A 23838-nucleotide genomic window follows, 5' to 3' on the forward strand; every position below is an offset into this window, starting at 1 on the left:
TATTTAACGCTTACATTGTGTTAGGTGCATGTGAATAATTACACTCCGCCATACAAGACTGAATTAATTACTTTTCCTATTTTTGAAATGTATGCATTTGCTTTTATGCGTGTGAGTGGAGATGTGTGCGTGATATGTGAGACATGACTGCACTTAGTGCACATGTTGCTGAAGATCTGACAAGAATGACAAAATAGAGAACATCCTTAAACAGTGGATAATGGTGATGGAAATATTCTAAATGGCAAAACTTCCGCACAGTAAACATCTGGACTCAGAAAGAATTTACATTCAATAATTTGCCATCTGCCTGAATGTTCTTTGTTTTGTTTTTTTTCTTGATTTTGTTGTTTGATTGTGCTGTACAAACTGTTTTCTCTTATTATAACGGTTTCAGGTTTAATTAGGGTGTATTTCAAGGCATTGTGTCAAAGTGAGATTCAGCAGACTGACTCCTATGCATAGTGAGCTGACCGTTTTGCCAGTATATATATTGGAAGCCAACATTAATGAGAACAATTCACATGGTCTACATATTTCAAGGACGTGATAAATCAGATGGCAATTCAAGGAATGTATGGACTTTACTTACCAGTACCCATGAAAGATTTGGAAGACTTTGCGAATTAATCAGGTATAGACGCAATTAATATATTAGTAATATGAGCATTGGTGTAAGTATGTAAGTAGAGTCCAATGGGCCCCGATGCAAGTTTTGGATTTAGCCCCCCCCCCATGTTTGTCAGATGTATGGGCCTTTGTAACATTCTAAACCATATAAAGACATACAAGTTGCACCTTCGCCACCATTATGTAGTAATGTACCCCATCTTGGGCTCCTTCCTGATATATATGTCCTCCATCCTAGGCCCATCCTAGTATATATGTCCCCCATCCTGGTATATACTGTATGTCCTTAATCCTGGCCCCATCCTGATATTTATATCTATGTTCTCCATCCTGGTATACATGATCCTCTTCCTGGCACCATTCTGATATATGCGTCCCTTCTCCTGGACATGCACATTCCTGCACATTCTGCTGAAGTTTGCGCTGGCATCAGCAGGCCCCTCACTCGCATGGGACCTTGTCACGACCTCTGCGACTGCGACCGTAACGGCCCTAAATATGAGCAATAGGAGACTGAATTATGGCATTAAAGATCATACTATTTAGCCAAATAGTGATGTGTTTTTTGGAACAAATTAGAAGTAATGGGTGATGAGAAGAGATGGTTACCTGCTGAAGCCTCCAAACAAATGCACCAGCAGGGCGCATCGGACCCGATTAATGATGGCAACAACACAGGTGCAAAAAATACCGATGAAACAACCACTTTCAATCCAGTATTGGTTGTTTGGCATTAGTGCACAAAGAGATAAGCGATAATAGTCTGTATGTGGCATTGTTCACACAAGCAATGCAGAGCATCTGGTCTACAGCCTATTACTAACGCACATACAGGCAGGCTGCCCAGTGCTACAAAATGCATGCTGTGTGAATAGAGACCTACAGTTTACAGAGCCATCTTGGTCCGACTGTGCCCTGAAAGATAAAGTGCAAAAAAAAAAAAAAAAAAACACATATCAATGTATGTAAGGTATTAGTTTATATTGGGGCCTCAATACGTAAGCCGGCGTCTGTGAGCTTTTACTCAATGTTTAGCGTTAGGACCAGCAAAAATGTAAGGACCCTTGACGTGGGTTGCCGGCTTACGTATTGAGGCCCCAATATAAACTAATACCTAAAATACATTGATATGTGGTTTGTTTGTTTTTTGGGGTTTTTTTTGCACTTTATCTTGCAGGGAGCAGTCGGACCAAGATGGCTCTGTAAACTGTAGGCCTCTATTCACACAGCATGCATTTTGTGGCACTGGGCGGCCCGCATATATGTGCGTTAAGGTACCTTCACACTAAATGACTTTTCAGCAATATCGCTAGCGATCCGTGACGTTGCAGCGTCCTGGATAGCGATATCGTTGTGTTTGACACGCAGCAGCGATCTGGATCCTGCTGTGATATCGCTGGTCGTTGCTGAAAGTTCAGAACTTTATTTGGTCATCAGATCGGCGTGTATCGTCGTGTTTGACAGCAAAAGCAACGATGCCAGCGATGTTTTACAGTGGTAACCAGGGTAAATATCGGGTTACTAAGCGCAGGGCCTCGCTTAGTAACCCGATGTTTACCCTGGTTACCATTGCAAATGTAAAAAAAACAAACAGTACATACTCACCTTCTGCTGTCTGTCACGTCCCTCGCCGTCTCCTTCCCGCACTGACTATGATTGCCGGCTGGAAAGTAAAAGCAGAGCACAGCGGTGACGTCACCGCTGTGCTGTGCCTTACGGCCGGCACTCACAGTTAGTGCGGGAAGGAGACTGCGAGGGACGTGACAGACAGCAGAAGGTGAGTATGTACTGTTTGTTTTTTTTACATTTACAATGGTAACCAGGGTAAACATCGGGTTACTAAGCGCGGCCCTGCGCTTAGTAACCCGATGTTTACCCTGGTTACCCGGGGACTTCGGCATAGTTGGTCGCTGGAGAGCGGTCTGTGTGACAGCTCTCCAGCAACCAAACAGCGATGCTGCAGCGATCGGCATCGTTTTCGATATCGCTGCAGCGTCGTTTAGTGTGAAGGTACCTTTAGTAATAGGCTGTAGACCAGATGCTCTGCATTGCTTGTGTGAACAATGCCACATACAGACTATTATCGCTTATCTCTTTGTGCACTAATGCCAAACAACCAATACTGGATTGAAAGTGGTTGTTTCATCGGTATTTTTTGCACCTGTGTTGTTGCCATCATTAATCGGGTCCAATGCGCTCTGCCGGTGCATTTGTTTGGAGGCTTCAGCAGGTAACCATCTCTGCTTTTTTCTCTGTGATTTTTTTGTCAATTTTCTGGAGGATTTTTAAGTCCTCTTTGTGCGTCTGTGAGCTTTTACTCAAAGTGTAGAAAACTTAGTAGTTCCAGTGGTCCAGACTCCAGACTATAACTAAGACAAACCATGTTTGTTTGTTTAAAATCAAACATCAAACCTGTGTGTTTTTCATGGCATATATGGTAAATAAAGTTTCTCAAAGCAGTGATCCTTCAATTTATTTAGAATACTGCAATTAGAGAAGGTTCAGTACTCAAGAGTTTCACAATCAGATGCATGTAATATTGTAACTACAAAAAAAAAGAAAAGAAAGAGGAAGGGTGTAAATTAGCAAGGCCAATTCCTAAGAACCACAGAAGAACGCAGCCTATCCATTAAAGTCTTCGCTAGGACAAATTCTTCCTAATTATGAATTAGTCTGTATGACAAAAAACTGCATTTTAAACTGAAATGTTGTATGTAGTTTTTGCACTTGATGATTTAGAAGCACTTAGATTATAACAGGAGAAAGGAACTTTGTAACAGATGACAAGAGCTGTGGAGTCATCATCACTAACTGTTATGCTTTCTGTTGACCCCTGCAAAGAACTTCTGTAGTCCAGTTCATGCAATTTCATCATACTGGCAATTCAATTCACAGAGATGTTGATCCACTTCACAGAAAATGCAGGCATGTAATTCCCAGGTATGTAATGTCACCACATGACACAAATAAGTAGAGAAAACCTAGGAATTTTCAGATAGAATGAACCAGCTAAATAAGGTAATACTAGCTGAATTATGTGTAGCGCCCCCACTGCGCAGGGCCGAGGGGTACCCGGTACCGGGCCTCTGTGTCTCTGTTCTGGGGTTGTCACGGTGGCTAGTGTTGTGAATTCTGTTTTTGGGCTCCCTCTGGTGGCTACTGGTGGTACTGGTTGACTTTGGTCTTGTGTTTCCAGTGCACCTGTTTTCATCAGGAAATTGGGAGTTTCCTATTTAGTCTGGCTTCTCAGTCACTCTAGTGCCGGCAATCAATGTTACCAGAGCATCTCTGTTGCTTGCTACCTGCTCCAAGTCTGCAATTCAGCTAAGTTGAATCTTTGGCTTTTTTTGTGTTTGTTTTGTCCAGCATGCATTTATATTTCTTGTGCTGCTGGAAGCTCTAGTGATCTGAAATTACTACTCCGGTGTCATGAGTTGATAACGGAGTTAAGGTAGTTTCAGGATGGCTGCTTAGGGTTTTGAGGTAACCGCGAAGTCCTCTTTTGTATTTTCATCTATCTAGTCAGAGGGCCTCACTTTGCTGAAACTATATTCATACTGCGTTTGTGTTTTCCTCTTACCTAACCGTTATTACATGTGGGGGGCTACTATAACTTTTGGGGTTTCCCTGGAGGCAAGCCAGGTCTGTGTATTCCTCTTCTAGGGGTAGTTAGCTCTCCGGCTGGCGCGAGGTGTCTAGAGATCAACGTAGGCACACCCCCTGGCTACTTCTATTTGCGTGTTAGGTTCAGCATCGCGGTTACCTGAGTTACCATCTTCCTAGAGCTAGTCCGTTTTTGCCCATGTCCCTGCCATTGGGAATCATGACAGTATTGCCAGCCATAATGTATTAAAGGTATTGGCTAAAGAAGGAGAGAAAAAAAAAAAAGAAGTTTCTGACACTTTTTTTTTTTTTTTTTTTACTCAGAGGTTCTGTCTAGCCATAATTGCAATCTGCTGTTTTTTTTTGTTTTTTTTCCTCTCCTCTTAACCCCTGAATGGCTCAGACCTCTGCTGTTGAGAAATGGATATCCAGGGTTTAGCTTCAAATCTTAATACTCTTGCCTCTAAGGTTCAAAATATCCAAGACTATGTTATACATGCTCCTATGTCTGAACCCAAGATCCCTATACCTGAGTTCTTTTCTGGAGATAGATCTCGCTTTTTGAATTTTAAGCACAATTGTAAATTGTATCTTTCTCTGAGATCTCGCTCCGCTGGAGACCCCGCTCAGCAGGTTAAGATTGTTATTTCCTTGTTGCGGGGTGACCCCCAGAATTGGGCATTTGCATTGGCACCAGGGGATCCTGCGCTGCTTAATGTGGATGCGTTTTTTCTGGCACTGGGGTTGCTCTATGAGGAACCTAATTTGGAGATTCAGGCTGAAAAGGCCTTGATAGCCCTCTCTCAAGGGCATGATGAAGCTGAAATATATTGTCAAAAATTTCGAAAATGGTCTGTGCTTACTCAGTGGAATGAGTGTGCCCTGGCGGCGAATTTCAGAGAAGGTCTCTCTGACGCCGTTAAAGATGTCATGGTGGGGTTTCCTACGCCCACAGGTCTGAATGAATCCATGACTATGGCTATTCAGATTGATCGGCGTTTACGGGAGCGCAAACCTGTGCACCATTTGGCGGTGTCTTCTGAGCAGGCACCAGAGATTATGCAATGTGATAGAATTCTGTCCAGAAGTGAACGGCAGAATTATAGGCGTAAAAATGGGTTGTGCTTCTACTGTGGTGATTCTGCTCATGTTATATCAGCATGCTCTAAACGCACAAAAAAGGGTGATAAGTCTTTTGCAATTTGCACCTTACAGTCTAAGTTTATTTTGTCTGCAACTTTGATCTGTTCATTATCAACTATTTCTGTGGATGCCTATGTGGATTCTGGCGCTTCCTTGAGTCTTATGGATTGGTCCTTTGCCAGACGTTGTGGGTTTAGCCTAGAGCCTTTGGAAGTTCCTATCCCTCTGAAGGGTATCGACTCCACACCTTTGGCTAGGAATAAACCACAATTCTGGACACAAGTGACTATGTGTATGACTCCTGACCATCGGGAGGTGATTCGCTTCCTTGTGTTGCATAACTTGCATGATGTCTTAGTGCTTGGATTGCCATGGTTGCAAACTCATAATCCAGTCCTTGACTGGAAAACAATGTCTGTGTTAAGTTGGGGATGTCAGGGGGCTCATGGGGAAGTACCTTTGGTTTCCATTGCTTCATCTACTCCCTCTGAAATTCCAGCATTTTTGTCTGATTATTGTGATGTTTTTGAGGAGCCTAAACTTAGTTCTCTCCCCCCTCACCGGGATTGCGATTGTGCTATAGACTTGATTCCGGGCAGCAAGTTTCCCAAGGGTCGTTTGTTCAATCTATCTGTGCCTGAGCATGCTGCTATGCGAGAGTATATTAAGGAGTTCTTGGAAAAGGGACATATCCGTCCATCCTCATCCCCTTTAGGAGCAGGTTTTTTTTTTCGTGGGTAAAAAAGATGGCTCCCTGAGGCCCTGTATTGATTATCGCCTGTTGAATAAAATTACAGTCAAATACCAGTATCCTTTGCCACTATTGACTGATTTATTTGCTCGTATTAAAGGGGCAAAGTGGTTCTCTAAGGTTGATCTTCGGGGTGCGTATAATTTGGTGCGGATTAAGCAGGGAGATGAGTGGAAAACTGCATTTAATACGCCCGAGGGCCATTTTGAGTATTTGGTAATGCCTTTTGGTCTTTCTAATGCTCCTTCAGTCTTTCAGTCCTTTATGCACGATATTTTCCGTAAATACCTGGATAAATTTATGATTGTGTATTTGGATGATATTTTGATTTTTTTGGATGACTGGGAGTCGCATGTTCAACAGGTTAGGAAGGTTTTTCAGGTTTTGCGGTCCAATTCTCTGTTTGTAAAGGGCTCAAAGTGTATCTTTGGGGTTCAGAAGATTTCCTTTTTGGGGTATATTTTTTCCCCTTCTTCTGTTGAAATGGATCCTGTCAAGGTTCGGGCTATTTGTGATTGGACGCAGCCTACTTCCCTGAAGAGTCTTCAGAAGTTCTTGGGCTTTGCTAATTTCTATCGTCGATTTATAACTGGGTTTTCAAGTGTTGCTAAACCTCTGACTGATTTGACTAAGAAGGGTGCTGATGTTGCCAATTGGTCCTCTGCGGCTGTGGAGGCCTTTCGGGAGCTTAAGCGCCGCTTTTCCTCTGCCCCTGTGTTGCGCCAGCCTGATGTTTCGCTCCCTTTTCAGGTTGAGGTTGATGCTTCCGAGATTGGAGCGGGGGCGGTTTTGTCGCAGAAAAGTCCCGATTGCTCAGTGATGAGACCATGTGCATTCTTCTCTCGAAAGTTTTCGCCCGCCGAGCGAAATTATGATGTCGGCAATCGGGAGCTCTTGGCTATGAAGTGGGCATTTGAGGAGTGGCGTCATTGGCTTGAGGGTGCTAGACATCAGGTGGTGGTCTTGACTGATCACAAGAATCTGATTTACCTTGAGTCCGCCAGGCGTCTGAATCCTAGACAGGCGCGCTGGTCATTGTTTTTCTCTCGGTTTAATTTTGTGGTTTCATACTTGCCGGGCTCGAAAAATGTGAAGGCAGATGCTCTTTCTAGGAGTTTTGAGCCTGACTCCTCTGGTGATTCTGAGCCTACGGGTATCCTTAAGGATGGAGTGATTTAGTCTGCTGTCTCCCCAGACTTGCGACGTGCTTTGCAGGAGTTTCAGACTGATAAGCCTGATCGTTGTCCGTCTGGGAGATTGTTTGTTCCAGATGAGTGGACCAGTAGAGTCATCTCAGAGGTTCATTCTTCTGTGTTGGCGGGCCACCCTGGAATTTTTGGTACCAGAGATTTGGTGGCCAGGTCCTTCTGGTGGCCTTCCCTGTCTCGGGATGTGCGTACCTTTGTACAGTCTTGTGATGTTTGTGCTCGGGCCAAGCCTTGCTGTTCTCGGGCTAGTGGATTGTTGTTGTCCTTGCCTATTCCGAAGAGGCCGTGGACGCACATCTCTATGGACTTTATCTCGGATCTCCCGGTTTCTCAGAAAATGTCTGTCATTTGGGTGGTGTGTGACCGTTTTTCTAAGATGGTTCATTTGGTACCCTTGCCCAAATTGCCTTCTTCATCGGAGTTGGTTCCTTTATTTTTTCAGAATGTGGTTCGCTTGCATGGTATCCCGGAAAACATCGTGTCTGACAGAGGATCTCAATTTGTGTCTAGGTTCTGGCGAGCGTTCTGTGCCAGGATGGGCATTGATTTGTCTTTTTCATCTGCGTTCTATCCTCAGACTAATGGCCAGACGGAGCGAACTAATCAGACCTTGGAGACGTATTTGAGGTGTTTTGTGTCTGCTGATCAGGATGATTGGGTCGCCTTTTTGCCGTTGGCAGAGTTTGCCCTCAATAATCGGGCCAGTTCTGCTACTCTGGTTTCTCCTTTCTTTTGCAATTCAGGGTTTCACCCTCGTTTTTCGTCTGGTCAGGTGGAGTCTTCGGATTGTCCTGGAGTGGATTCTGTGGTGGATAGACTGCACCGGATTTGGAGTCATGTGGTGGACAATTTGAAGTTGTCTCAGGAGAAGACTCAGCAGTTTGCTAATCGTCATCGTCGTGTGGGTCATCATCTCCGTGTTGGAGACTTGGTGTGGTTGTCTTCTCGCTTTGTCCCTATGAAGGTCTCTTCTCCTAAGTTCAAACCTCGGTTCATAGGTCCTTATAAGATTTTGGAGATTCTTAATCCTGTATCTTTTCGTTTCGACCTTCCAGCATCTTTCACCATTCATAATGTCTTCCATAGGTCGTTGTTGCGGAGGTACGAGGTACCGGTTGTTCCTTCTGTTGAGCCTCCTGCTCCTGTGCTGGTGGAGGGTGAATTGGAGTATGTTGTGGAGAAGATTTTGGACTCTCGTATTTCCAGACGGAGACTTCAATATCTGGTTAAATGGAAAGGATACGGTCAGGAGGATAATTCTTGGGTGACTGCCTCTGATGTTCATGCCTCTGATTTGGTTCGCGCCTTTCATAGGGCGCATCCAGATCGCCCTGGTGGTTCTCATGAGGGTTCGGTGCCCCCTCCTTAAGGGGGGGGTACTGTTGTGAATTCTGTTTTTGGGCTCCCTCTGGTGGCTACTGGTGGTACTGGTTGACTTTGGTCTTGTGTTTCCAGTGCACCTGTTTTCATCAGGAAATTGGGAGTTTCCTATTTAGTCTGGCTTCTCAGTCACTCTAGTGCCGGCAATCAATGTTACCAGAGCATCTCTGTTGCTTGCTACCTGCTCCAAGTCTGCAATTCAGCTAAGTTGAATCTTTGGCTTTTTTTGTGTTTGTTTTGTCCAGCATGCATTTATATTTCTTGTGCTGCTGGAAGCTCTAGTGATCTGAAATTACTACTCCGGTGTCATGAGTTGATAACGGAGTTAAGGTAGTTTCAGGATGGCTGCTTAGGGTTTTGAGGTAACCGCGAAGTCCTCTTTTGTATTTTCATCTATCTAGTCAGAGGGCCTCACTTTGCTGAAACTATATTCATACTGCGTTTGTGTTTTCCTCTTACCTAACCGTTATTACATGTGGGGGGCTACTATAACTTTTGGGGTTTCCCTGGAGGCAAGCCAGGTCTGTGTATTCCTCTTCTAGGGGTAGTTAGCTCTCCGGCTGGTGCGAGGTGTCTAGAGATCAACGTAGGCACACCCCCTGGCTACTTCTATTTGCGTGTTAGGTTCAGCATCGCGGTTACCTGAGTTACCATCTTCCTAGAGCTAGTCCGTTTTTGCCCATGTCCCTGCCATTGGGAATCATGACAGGCTAGACCCGGCCCGTGACCCTGCTGAGGGGCGTACAATGAAGGTGGAGGTATGGTGATGATGTTATGATGTGGTGCAGGTCGCAGTAAATAACGAGGACACCAGGTTGCAGTCTCTTTACCTCTTTACTGAAGGCTTCAGGATCCTCAGTCTGGAATACGGTTAACCAGGCTGCGCAAGTCCGGCCGGTCCGATGGCACCTCCAGAGCTCCCTTTGCAGGTGGAAATCTGTGCCTACCTTCTAGCGCTTGTGTGTTGTGGTCCTCCCCTGCTGTGCTTACGGGATAGTCCCCACAACTGTTGTGTCTGTTTCTGAAGTTCCCTCACAACTCGATTATGATGTTCTGCTTCGTCCCCCAGATGATATGGCTAGGACGCACCGGTATGACGGGTAGGCTCGGAGGTCTTCCGGGACCCTAGAGTCGCCCCTCTCCAAATGTTGCCCCCTATGTCTTCTTAGGTGATTTGAGTGAGACAGCCCGCCTATAACTGACTGTCCTGCCGTAGGTTTGAAGTATGGCCTGGAGCTCAATACTTCCTCGGCGTTCCGGCCACCGGCTACGCGCCTCAGTAGGATGTTGCCTCGTCTTACAGCACGACTCCTACTGGTGTTTCTCCTTGTTGCGTTGATCTCGTTTCTCACTCAGCACAATAAACCTCGCTTCTTGTCCTTTCTTGGGGTACCGCCGCGATGAAGTGCAGGCGCGGTCCCGTAACGTTCTCTCTGTTCGCTAGGCCTCTGTCAGGATCCCACCCCTGACAGGGACCCCTCTGAATCTTCCCCTGCAACACCCTCTGCCACAGGATGTTGCCTGGTTCCAACCCAGTCAGCTTCTCACTAACTTCCTACCTAACCCCCAGTTTTACCAGATTGTGAGGAGTGGCCTAATACATAGCACCCTTAGCTCCCCCTGGAGGCCAGACTGTGAAGTGTATTGGTGTCTGTGATACCTGGTCAGTTGAACTCCTTCAGTGCCATCAGACATACCATAGCCCCCCTTAGCAGCGGAGCATCAGTACTGCAACGACCAGGACTCTGGGGCGCTGCACTCCCCCCGGTTAAATCCAGTACTCCTGGACTGGGAAGAAAACAACAATACATATCAGCAAAAAGACATACAATTTTGAAATGCAATAACAATAAGCAGATTTGAACAGAGCTTCTCTTTATGGGAGGTGAGGACACTTGAACGTTACAAACATGGTTAAATACTTTAAATAACAGACTATAAATAACTTTTCTGACCCAACCGGGTATTCTACTAAGTGCAAATTTTTGAACAATAATTTAACGTTGCCTTTAAGGACGTACACACTGAATCCACTAAAGACCTTCTTATAAAACACTATAAGGCTAATCAACTTTTCTTCATTTTCCATCTTTACATCTGCAGGATCGCCTGTCTATCTGCCCAAGGCCTACTGCCTCTCGTTCTGTTGCAGGACCGCCCCTTTCCGCCCAGGCCTACTGCCTTTCTGCTACTATACACAGTATAGAACTTATCTTCCTTCTCTCAGTTCAGGATCACCGAGCCATCTCTGTATGGCTCCTAGGAGGACTCACCGACTAACCCCATCCGGGTTCACTTCCTGTCCTCATTCTTCTAGCAACATCATTAAACATTTCTCACAATTAACTAGCTCACTCCATATAACTCTCATATGTAAGCATTATTAGTACTCCCTTTCAAAGCATCATCATTCTGCAAGTGCTATGGATGAACGTTCCCTTTAAGAAGGGACCAAGTCTCTATGAGGTAGTGCAACTTCTCAAGCTGCAAGTCCGCATGCAGCAAGGACTCCGGTACTGCTTCCAGGAACAGTTTCTTCGCAAAGAGTCCTTTTCTTTGTAAAGCCAGTAGAGGGCACCTTTAAGAAGGTGCAAACTATTTACAATGAGTTTGGAATGGCAAAAAGTGTAAAGAGAAGTGAGCTTCTATCCTCGCAGAATATGGAAATGAAAAGCAAAAACAAAAGTGTAGGGACTCGGTTTATATCCACGTATAACCAGCAGTGGAATACAATGCGAACAGTACTTAAAAAACACTGGAACATACTAATGACTGACCCCATACTGAGTAAACATCTTCCCCCGGATCCATTAATGACGGCACGTAGAGGGAGGAATTTAAGAGATACACTAGTATCTAGTCACTATGTCCCCAAAGTACCTCGTCTGTTTAATTATAGTGGGATTAAAAAAGGCTTTTTCCCCTGTAAAAAATGCCTGGCGTGCAAAAACCACGTGAGATCCACGACCTTCAAGTCATCGGATGGCCGTAAACAGTTCGAGATTCGGGAATATATTACGTGTACGACTACACACTGTGTTTATTACGCTGTGTGCAGCTGTGATCTAATTTATATCGGACTAACATCCCGTGAACTCAGAGTGAGAACTCGCGAGCACGTTAGAGAGATTGAGGCCGCCCGTGATGTGGAAGACGTGGATACTCTTAAAACATTACCTAAACATTTTCGTTTAAATCATAACTGCAATTCTAGGGAATTACGTGTATGGGGTATTGATTGTGTCCATTTGGGCACTCGTGGTGGAGATTATCTGCGTACTTTAACACAGAAAGAATGCAGATGGATAGTGAATGTGGGCACTGTCACCACATGGCCTCAACGAACAACTCAGTTTCTCTTCTTTTCTTTAGACTCGCATCGTCTCTGGATATAGGATCATTGTTTAATTTTAGTGATTTTAATTGTCTCTATTTTTTATTTAGTGCTATGTCTTTCAACTACATACTAATGGTACACTCGTCTACATGGACTACAGTTTTTTGACTCATACTCCGGTGATAATTATGACACGAAGTATTTTACATCATGGACCCTTCACTGTAATTGTTTTTGTCTAATGTATATGTATTTATTATTATTTCACAATTAATAAACTGTTTTATATGTATTTATATGGAAGCACGTATATTTTATATGTATTTATTATATCTTCATACACATGTCTTATATTATATATTTATATATTTTTATACATGAATGTATCCCACTAATGTTATTATTGAATATATCACTTATGTATTAATGTATTTGTTATTTTCCACTTATATGTTTTATATTATATATTTATATATTTTATATATGAATTCAGTATATTTATGTTACAGTGATTATATTGATGCTATAACTATTTATATATTGTATGTATAATACTTATTCATTGGTTTCATTATTATTTATATATTTTATTTTTAATTATTTATTTCTTATTTTTGATATATATGGGTCCTAATTGTTTTAATGTATGGTCATATTATATCCCCGGTAAAAGCTGGGTCACAATTTTCTTCCTTCTTTTTTCCTTTTTTCCTAATTGACATGGTACCACACCTCGCAGTAACTTCCCCGCCTTATGGCCAGGTTAGATATTTACCTGGTTAAATCCGGGTGTTGCTTGGTTTCTTATGGGAACTTGTTTCCCTATACCAAGATGGCACTTGAACATTCACCGGCCATAGTGCGCATGCCCGCGATCCATGGATTACCGCGGCATCACGCCGGCATCGTGCAGCAGGGGATTATGGGATAATGACGTCATCGGGGATTTCCCCGCCCATGGTTCCCTGCTGACGCCGGAAGTGATGATTCTGCGGTGCCGCGGTTATCGCGCGCATGCGCCAACTACAAACTTAATGGCGGGGTAGGATATATAAATCTGAACTGGGGACAATGAGATCTGATAGCCCCCCGAGGAAGCCGTGGGCGAAACGCGCGTTGGGGCGCGGGTGAGCGCACGTGGAACTTAGCATGGGTAAGATTACCGATTGGGAACACTGTTTTTGCAGGATATAGTAGCTCTCTTATATTGTGAGCTAGATGGGCTGTTACTACTAGTGCATTTATACAATGGATACTAAACAATAGGCTACTATGGGCAATATGCACTAACACCTTATATACTTTTTTACCTTTAGTAGTTAGTATTGGCCCTGTACCATCCAAATTTAAGTCTCATGCGGTCTCCACTGTGCCACACATTTCAGTGAGCGCACTTTTGTACCTTATATTAATTCTCTCTGGTTGCATTTACCTATATCCAATCAATTGTTTTGTTTGGCACTATTTTATTAATGTAATGTATTGGTCAATAAAAGATAAATTTGTTGCATATCTATCTCTGTGGTTATTGCTTCAAAGCTGTGTGTGGTGAGTTTGGAATCATGCAGTGTTCATGATCCAGCAGTTCTTTTCAACAATGATAAGACGAGAAAAACAAAAAGAAAAGCAGAAGAAGAGATCCCGGGAAAACAAAGGGATCCCTTTAAGGATCCCTGATCGGGTTGTAGCAGCAAGACAGCAAAAAAATAAAACAAACAGTTAACTATTTACAGGTTCAAAATATTAGGACATTTACTTGAACCACTCAGGAGGCAGCACCGGCGGAGGCAACCCCTTTGGATATTGCCTGCCGCCTGGTACTGCGTAAGGGGGTTAGTTGTCTCATCTGGGGGTCTGCGTACCCACTGTCTTCAGTTCTGGGGCAGCAGGGGCACCGACCACCTGAGGAGGCACCTCCTTGGCCACGACGGTGGTTGAGGTGACGATGCTGCAGGTTGTGGTTTTGACAATGGTGCACGTTGGAGTGACCACGGTGGTCTTGGTGATGATCGTGGGCTGACCACAAGGGGGCACCTTCGTTACGGGGGACAGCTTCACCGGCACCTTAGTCGGGGGTGTCACGGGGTTTCGCTTCTTATGGACATTCAGGGCGAACCACCCCTTTCCCCAAAATGCCGGGTGTAAGTGACTTTGCCCCCTGGGTAGAGATCCCAGTCTGGATGGCCCTCTCTGAGATGAGACTCCACATCCCGCCGGTTGACGAAGACTTCGGGGTACAGGCCCAGCTCTTTTATAAAGCCCCAGCCTCCGCGGAGCTTGAAGGCGACGACGGTGCCCTGCCTGTGCGGGGCCTGATGAGCGGTGGGGTCCTTGCGGGCCCGGTCCTTGACCGCCAAGTCTTTTTGGTGGTAGGCCTCTAGTCCGGCCTGGTATGCCTTTTCCTTCTCCTCCCACTGCTGTTCCAGCTGGGCCTGGTATTCCTCCCAGCTCAGGGCCTGCACCATCTCCCCTTCCTGTGTCTTCACCCCGGAGAACCCCATGAGGTTGGATCCTGAGTTCACCCAGCGGCACACTGTGCGCTCCGCATGGACCTCACACAGCAGGGTAGTTGGTGGAATCGGGGCTTTCAGGAAGTTTTCCATACCCGTTGCCTCCTCCCATGGTAACAGGCGCTGGAGTCTATGGGTCCCAGGGAGAGGGGGTGCCATGACGGGACCTATCAACAGACCCTCAGCCAGCGGGACAGGGTCGGCGGACTCACCAGTCGGTGTAGACCTCTCCTCCTTGGTCGGCTCCGCTGGCGGTATGGTCGATGGGAACGTCGGCTGGAGTTCCGGCAGTGACGCAGGGTCAGAAGTTGGAAGGTCCTCCACCGGCGCCTCCATCCGCAGCTGGAGGAGTTGTTCGATCAGGCCCTCCATTTCAATCTGCAGAAGGCCGGTCCCAATCGCGGAGAGCTGACCACTGTGCTCATCCGGGTGGCTGGGGGAGTCCTCGGCTCCGACCCCGCATTCCTGGTCTGAGCGACTGGTCATGGCGTCCTCCACGTGGGTCGCTTCCTGGTCTTTTTCCCGCTCTCTCCTTTGTGGGCGGTTTCCTTTTTCTCTGCCTCCGCCCACCATTGAGAATCAGGAGGCGGATCTCGGCTGCTGACGGACACGTCCTCAAGGTACAGAAATATTTAGACTGGGCGGCCATTGTCTTTCGCGCTCTTCAGCTGGTCCACGCCTACTCCACGCCCCTCTTCTCCTCCTGCGCTCTCCTCAGCGCTGTAATGGCGGCTGGTTTTGGCGGCAAATGGCAATACACAGTCTAAGCAATAAGTCACAGTATAATAAATCACAGTTCCAAGGCACACATGACCTGATTCTTCAGGCTTAAGTAGATCCTGTTCGTGACGCCAAGTTGTAGCGCCCCCACTGCCGCAGGGCTGAGGGGTACCCGGTACCGGGCCTCTGAGTCTCTGTTCTGGGGTTGTCACGGTGGCTAGACCCGGCCCGTGACCCTGCTGAGGGGCGTACAATGAAGGTGGAGGTATGGTGATGATGTTATGATGTGGTGCAGGTCGCAGTAAATAACGAGGACACCAGTTTGCAGTCTCTTTACCTCTTTACTGAAGGCTTCAGGATCCTCAGTCCGGAATACGGTTAACCAGGCTGCGCAAGTCCGGCCGGTCCGATGGCACCTCCAGAGTTCCCTTTGCAGGTGGAAATCTGTGCCTACCTTCTAGCGCTTGTGTGTTGTGGTCCTCCCCTGCTGTGCTTACGGGATAGTCCCCACAACTGTTGTGTCTGTTTCTGAAGTTCCCTCACAACTCGATTATGATGTTCTGCTTCGTCCCCCAGATGATATGGCTAGGACGCACCGGTATGACGGGTAGGCTCGGAGGTCTTCCGGGACCCTAGAGTCGCCCCTCTCCAAATGTTGCCCCCTATGTCTTCTTAGGTGATTTGAGTGAGACAGCCCGCCTATAACTGACTGTCCTGCCGTAGGTTTGAAGTATGGCCTGGAGCTCAATACTTCCTCGGCGTTCCGGCCACCGGCTATGCGCCTCAGTAGGATGTTGCCTCGTCTTACAGCACGACTCCTACTGGTGTTTCTCCTTGTTGCGTTGATCTCGTTTCTCACTCAGCACAATAAACCTCGCTTCTTGTCCTTTCTTGGGGTACCGCCGCGATGAAGTGCAGACACGGTCCCGTAACGTTCTCTCTGTTCGCTAGGCCTCTGTCAGGATCCCACCCCTGACAGGGACCCCTCTGAATCTTCCCCTGCAACACCCTCTGCCACAGGATGTTGCCTGGTTCCAACCCAGTCAGCTTCTCACTAACTTCCTACCTAACCCCCAGTTTTACCAGATTGTGAGGAGTGGCCTAATACATAGCACCCTTAGCTCCCCCTGGAGGCCAGACTGTGAAGTGTATTGGTGTCTGTGATACCTGGTCAGGAGAACTCCTTCAGTGCCATCAGACGTACCATAGCCCCCCTTAGCGGCGGAGCATCAGTACTGCAATGACCAGGACTCTGGGGCGCTGCATATGCATATATGGAAAATTGGTTACAGAATTAAAAAATCACTGGACTGCTATTTCAAAGCAATATTTGCTTGTGACATGACATGATGGTCTAAGAGTCACGGGTTCACTTCATCAGGTGGATTCTATAATCCAGGGTTGAGGAACCTTTCTTCTGCTAAGGGCTGTTTGGATATTTATCATATCACTCAGGAGCCATACAAACTTATCAGTTTGGGAATTACCCACCTACAGTTAGTCAAACATTTAATTAACTCCCTAATGTGATGGATGGAACTGCTTCTCTTCGGTGAGGCTGTGATGTTAGGTGATATGGATATTTCTACTCGTAACTGCTTTTACAAATTTGCGTAGATCTTGAGTGAAGGTGACTCTTTGCGATAAGTTTTGCAAAGAACTCACAGCAGTAAATTGTACTGAACTCAAATGTTTGTTTCACTGCATGTTTCCTCACTGTGGGAAATTCATTATTGCTCAATTTACATTTATAGAACTCAAGCAGTGGGATGTCTTCTGCATATATCATATAGGAGACACTGATTTATATATCACATTGGAGACACTGAGGCTGCTGTATACCCATCATATAGGAGGACCGAGGCTGCTGTGTACACATCACATAAGCGTACACAGAGACTGATGTATACATAAGATAGGATACACCGAGAATGCTGTACAAACACATAGGAGATACCTAGATTGCTGTACATACATCACACAGGAGACAGCAAGACTGCTGTATATACATCACATAGGAGTACACAGAGAATGCCATATACATAACATAGGAGACACTGAGAATGCTATACATACAACACATAGGAGACACTGAAACTGCTGTACATACCTCACACAGTAGACACTGAGACTAATCTAAACACATCACATAGGACTACACAGAGACTGCCATATACATAACATAGGAGACACCGAGAATGCTGTACATACAACACATACGAGACATTGAAACTGCTGTGTATACATCATATAGGAGACCGAGCTTGGAAATAATGTTGGTTGTAGCATGGAGGACATCAGTTTTAGAGGAGTAGACACTTGGCTGGAGCTGAGCCAAGTGAAGTAGAAGTAACTCCTGAAAAAATTGTGTCACCTATAGACAATGTTACTTAAAGTCTAAGCATGTGGCCGCTGCCTCGGCCAGCCTTAGAAGGCCTAGGATGATGATGTCAGAGGAGTTCGCCTGGTTACTTAAGAAGCATGGCATGAACTACTGCAGACAGATGTAGCCATAGGAGAAGGGAACAAGGCCTGACGCTTTGATAGAATGGTTATCGCTGTAAGAAGCCATCTGGTAACCTGATTTAAGTGTTCTGCTTTACTGAAAATAATGTTTTTTTAATTTGTATTTGGTGTACCTTAAACAGAAGAGAGGCACTGATGCACTGCTCATATGGCATGCCTATGTACATTATACAAATATATCCTTTTATATTTGTCTTGTTTCAATAGAATAGAAGCAAATATAGACAGTTTCCAGTCTTTGAGTGCTTTTAGATAAAAGTATTCTGGGGTCAATTAATTAGATTGAGCCTTAGTCCTAACCACTTCCTCTGAATTCACTTTATTACTATGAGTCTACAGAAAATCAATTCAGACAATAAAGGCTTGAGCTTTGTGTTTTGTAAGATGCCAACTGGGTGTCAAGTCTTAAGTGATCTTTCTGCATTCCAGGAAGTAATATATATGACACTTACTTTAAGGGACGTATAGATAAAATGATAGCTTTGTCAATACCTCATAGCTGGAAGACATAACAACGTTCACTTCCTCACCTCTTTGCATGTTTCCAAACCTGCTGCCAAGTATTATTTCTGGACTAGAGTCTGGTCTTAGAAGCTCTGATGCACACAGGATGAGGAGATGTATGCATAGGAAAGGCAATATCCTGGGGTGCAAATAAATTGACTGAAGGGGTGCAATACTCTGATGCACAAAATTAGACCTAGCTGGTTGCGTATATCTGTGGATCATAGGGAACAAAGATGCTGTCATCTGAAAGCAACTCAGCACACTTATTCTAGCAAAGATCAGTGGATTGAAGCTTAACATGATCAGTATGTCACTGACTGATGGCAAATTTTGATGGTAGAACAAGTAATAATAATAAGAGGCAATGCAACCACAAGTCAATAGAAATTACTTTAGATTGACGAGAAAAAATGACACTAAATCAAGTCTTTGCCAGTACATTTAATTGAAGTAATATAGAATAATTATGTAGAAACAGGATCATTAGGCACTGTACTTAATGGAAATAATAGTTCATACAATGTTCAAACCAATGGATCAAAACATTAGTGGAAATGAATGTTTAGAATAATAGAAATAAGCACTTTGCCTTTTCGTACCCATATGTATTGTACTATCAATGAGTACTTAAAGGGAACCTGTCACCCCGTTTTTTCCGTATGAGATAAAAATACTGTTAAATAGGGCCTGAGCTGTGTATTGCAATAGTGTATTTTGTGGACCCTGATTCCCCACCTATGCTGCCGAAATACGTTACCAAAGTAGTCGTTTTCGCCTGTCAATCAGGCTGGTCTGGTCAGATGGGCGTGGTGTCTTCCCCCAGATCTTGCTTAGTTTTCCGTTGGTGGCGTAGTGGTGTGCGCTTGTCCAAGGTCCCGAATCCACTGCACAGGGGAGTGAAAATAGCGCGATGTTTGCTATTTCAATGGTGATCGGTGGGGGCGGCCATCTTCCTTTGGCCGCGCGTGTGCAGAAGCGGCGCTCTGCTGGCCGCGGCTTCAGGAAAATGGCCGCGGGATGCCACGCGTGCGCAGATGGAGATCGCGGCGGCCATTTTCCTGAAGCAGAGTTCTACCTACTGTGTCCCCCCCCAATTTACTTGGGGGGGACTCACGAGCAAGTTCCTTACTTCTCGTTTAACTGTTGAACTATGTGTTACTGTATAATGTCTTTATTGTCTGCACATGTCACCGCTTAATTCCAAAGGGCTGTGCAATATAAATAAAAAGATTATTATATGTGTTATTCTGCCTGCAGCAGGGATCATTAGTGGGAGCATTGCATGCATGTTGAGTGTTCTTTTATTTTTAAAAGAGATTGCCTGTTTCTTTTAAACCCTTGGCGTCATCACCACTTTGGAGATTAGGAGTGGGACTTTTCGTTTTTTGATCCCCACCTTCTAAGAGCCGTAACTTTATTTTTTTCCATAACTGCATGAGGGTGTGCTTTTGCAGGACAAGTCGTATTCTATGACAACATTTGTAACACCATTTAATATTCTAAGTGGCTTTCCTGTTTAGCATTGAAGGCAGGCTGGGAGAGGCTTGGTTAGTTCAGTTGTGATGTGACACCGACTGAGTTGCCATTGAAAGGGGTAGTTTGATAAGAGCTCTACAGAAATATTCCATAGATAAAGCGGAACAGGGTTCTTAAACTTAGGGACATAGCTTTTGGAGCTTTTGAGAACAAGGCTATGGTTAGGAGGAATAATATTGTCACGACTCTGTTGTCGGGTATCCTGGAACCAGGTGCTCCTTCCCTGTCCCTAAGGCTAGGGGCGCCCTAGCTTGCCCTATTCCACAAAGTACTTCTCATGGTGAAGGTGCTGGGGCCACATACCTTGTTTAGCTCCTGAATCTGCTCTCAGTCTGTACCCCTTCCCCACCCAGGGAAGAGGGGAGTAGTAGTGTATCGTAATACATCAACCAGAATAGAAAAGTAATACAAACAGGGATAAAGGAAAATACCAATCATACAAATATACTCACACAAACAACAGAGGTATACACCAGGGAGTGGAGAAAGGGGAAAAACCAAAGTAGGAGAAGAAGTGGATTAGCACACATCCAAAACCTCTCAACATTCTCAAATAAATCCTCCAAACGCATTCTCAAACAACCACAAATCACCATTTCAAACCATGCAACATAAGTCAACACTGACAATGAGTGTTTGCCAGGTCACAAATTAAATTGGAGATGGAAGTGGCCAACAGTGAACAGCTGAGAGCCTTAATGCAGGAAAGCTTCCAAGAGCTCTCAACTGAGCAGATTAACCCCTGCACTGCTAAAAGAAACCTCCACCATTTAATATGAACCTGAAGTGCTTCTAATCAGTGCAGGAGTAGGAGAAATCAGATGCTACGGTCTTCTGGCTCCTCTCTGTCACGGTAAACAATGGATTGGAAAGATCAGGACTTGGAAGAATAGGGACTGGGCTAAGAGGAACAGCCACCTGAAATTCAGTAGGAAGTGAATTGCCAATTGAGGCCTTTGTGAAGTTACAGAATCCCAGTGTTACACAGTTACTTAGTGCTATATTATTTTTCAGTGAACACCATAAAAACTGAGGCAAAAAACTATGCTTTCTCATCATATCGCCAAACAAAAAGTGGAATAAAATGTGATCAAAAAGACAAATGTAAATAAAAATGGTATTTCTGAAAACATCATTTTGTCCCGCAAAAAGCAAGCCACCATATAGCTCAGAATTGAGTGATTCCATCATTTTTCCCCTATGCTTGTTTAAAAAAAGTAACAATTACTGACTACCACATTTTTTGTTCTTGATTTCTTTTAGTGTTTCTTAAAGCCAGAAAGTTGCCATTTGAAATGACTTTAGTTTTTGTGCAATGTCTGTGATCTGCTTTTTTTTCTACAAAATTAATTAACTGAATGAACATCCTCCAAGGCCAGTGATTTCATAAATTTTGCCAGGGGTTGTACCACATGAGGAACAGTGTAAAAAAATAAATAAAACCAATTCTTTACCAGCTGTTGATTTGTTCATTCTGCCTCCCAAAGAGCGCAGTAAGACAAAAACTTCAACACAATCCTCCAAAAAAGCAAGTCCCCACTCAGGTCCATCATCTGTTAATGGAAATATAAGGGGCTTTCACATTACTGGTAGTACAAAGGCTCTGGAAAAGAGTTATGGTTTCTTGCCCCCAAAGGAAATTCAGCAAATTCTGCACTATCAAATCCAAATGCCCCCTCCTTTCTGAGCCCCACATTATGCCTAAACTACATTTAGAGTCCACTTGTTTGGCGGCATTTCCGTAGCGATGACAGCCCAACTATTCAACAGGTGTAAGTCTCCAGAAGCATGAGCTGGGCACTACAGCGTACTGGTGACTACAACGTATAGGCATTTCAATGGCAGTTTGCAAGCAGTACTGCTTGTTACTGGAAAACACCCATAGACTCAAAATCTTTACTACACCTGTAGATAAATTCCCAAAGGGGTATAATTTCCCAAAAGGGGTCACTTGAGGGGAGATTTTGCTCTTCTAGCACTTAGGGGCTCTTTATATGGAGGGAAAGAAAGAATCCAGCTCACCGGCATGCACTGTTTGAAGATCAGGAGAAAAGGAAGTGTCCCTGCCTTGGATGTGTATGATTGGAAAGAAAGAAAAATCCAGCTCCACGAAAATCCCCAAAACTCTTCCTTATTGGTCTGAATAGAAAACACTCCAGTTGGTGAAATGAAATGCCACAGTGTTGAATAAAACGACTAATTTCAGGTAGTGAAACCCTTAATCATGTTACTTAGGGGCTCTGCATATGGAGTCCGCAAACTATTCTAGGAAAATCTGTGCTGCAGATGTGACATAGCACTCTCAAACCAGTCCAGCAAAAATCGAACTCTTATGTGGAGTTGTGGTGAAAAAATAATTTTGAGGCACAGTGCAAAGCTCAGAAGGGAAGCAGCACTGTAGAATCATAGAATCAGAGCTTTGCACTGTGCATCAAAAGTAGTTTTCGACCACACATGGGGTATCTTTGTACTCAGGAGAAATTGCACAACAAATGTGGGGGTCCATTTTCTCCTACTGTCCTTGTGAAAATGAAACATTTTTTTTTATTTCATGGCTCAACGTTATAAACTTCTGTGAAGCACCTGAGGGTTTAATGTGCTTACCACATATCAAATAATGGTGTCACTTGTGAGGGATTTTCACTGTTTAGGCATCAGAGGCTATCCAAAAGCAACATGGCGTCTGCCAATTGTTCCAGCAAATTTTGCATTCAAAAAGTCAAATGGCGCTCCTTCCCTTTCGAGCTCTGTTGTGCACCCAAACAGTGGTTTTCTCCCTCATATTGGGTATCCACATGCTCAGGACAAATTGCACAACAAATGTTGGGGTCTGTTTTAAACTGCTATCCTTGTGAAAATGAAAGAATTTGGGACTATAAAATCTTTGCAGGAAAATTTTTTTTTTTCATTTTTACAGATCAATGTTGTAATATTCTGTGAAGCACCTGGGGGTTCAAGGTGCTTACCACACATCTAGATACATTTCTTAAAGGGTCTAGTTTCCAAAATGGGGTCACCTGTGGGGGGTTTCCATTCTTTAGACACATCAGGGGCTTTCCAAATGTTACATGGCGTCCGCTAATGATTCCAGAAAATTTTGCATTCAAAAAGTCAAACAGTGCTCCTTCCCTTTTGAGCCCTGCCATGCTCCAAAACAGTAATTTTCCCCCACATATGGGGTGTCAAAATGCTCAGGAGAAATTGCACAACAATTTTTAGGGTCCATTTTCTCCTGTTATTTTTGTACAAATAAAAAATTGGGTCTATAATAAATTTTTTGTGAAAAAAGTTACATTTTCATTTTTCCTTCCACATTGTGAAGCACCTGAAGGGTTAATAAACATTTTGAATGTGATTTTGAGTAACTGGAGGGGTGCAATGTTTAGCATGATGTCACTTTGGAGTATTTTCTGTTATATGGACCCTAAAAAAAAGGGTTTTGTAAATTTTGTTGGAAAAATGATAAATCACTGGTTAACTTTTAACGCTTCTAACTTCGTGCCAAAAAATATGGTTAAAAAATTGTGCTGATATAAAGCAGACATGTGGAAAATGTTATTTATTATCTCTTTTGTGTGACATAACTCTCTGATTAAAGGGCATAAGAATAAAAGTTTGAAAATTGTGAAATTTTCTGCCAAATTTTCGATATTTTCGCAAATAAATACAAGTCATATAAAACAAATTTTACCACTATCATGAAGTACAATATGTCAAGAAAAAACAGTCTCAGAATCACTACGCTCCGTTGAAGTGTTCCAGAGTTATTACCACATAAAGTGACTAGTCAGAATTGTAAAAATTGGCCTGATCACGAAGGTAAAAACAGGTTTTGAGGTGAAGGAGTTAAAATTTGTGTTGCTTCATTTAAATGTTCCAAGCATCAAGAGTATTGTACCTCCAAAAAGATACTGCAATCATTATGCTTTGTGTGTCATCGTAGATGAAAATCTGTAAGGAAAGCTCATCTTGACGATTGACATTAGG

The sequence above is a fragment of the Ranitomeya variabilis genome, chromosome 1 (genome assembly GCF_051348905.1).
Source record: "Ranitomeya variabilis isolate aRanVar5 chromosome 1, aRanVar5.hap1, whole genome shotgun sequence".
Classification (NCBI taxonomy): domain Eukaryota; kingdom Metazoa; phylum Chordata; class Amphibia; order Anura; family Dendrobatidae; genus Ranitomeya; species Ranitomeya variabilis.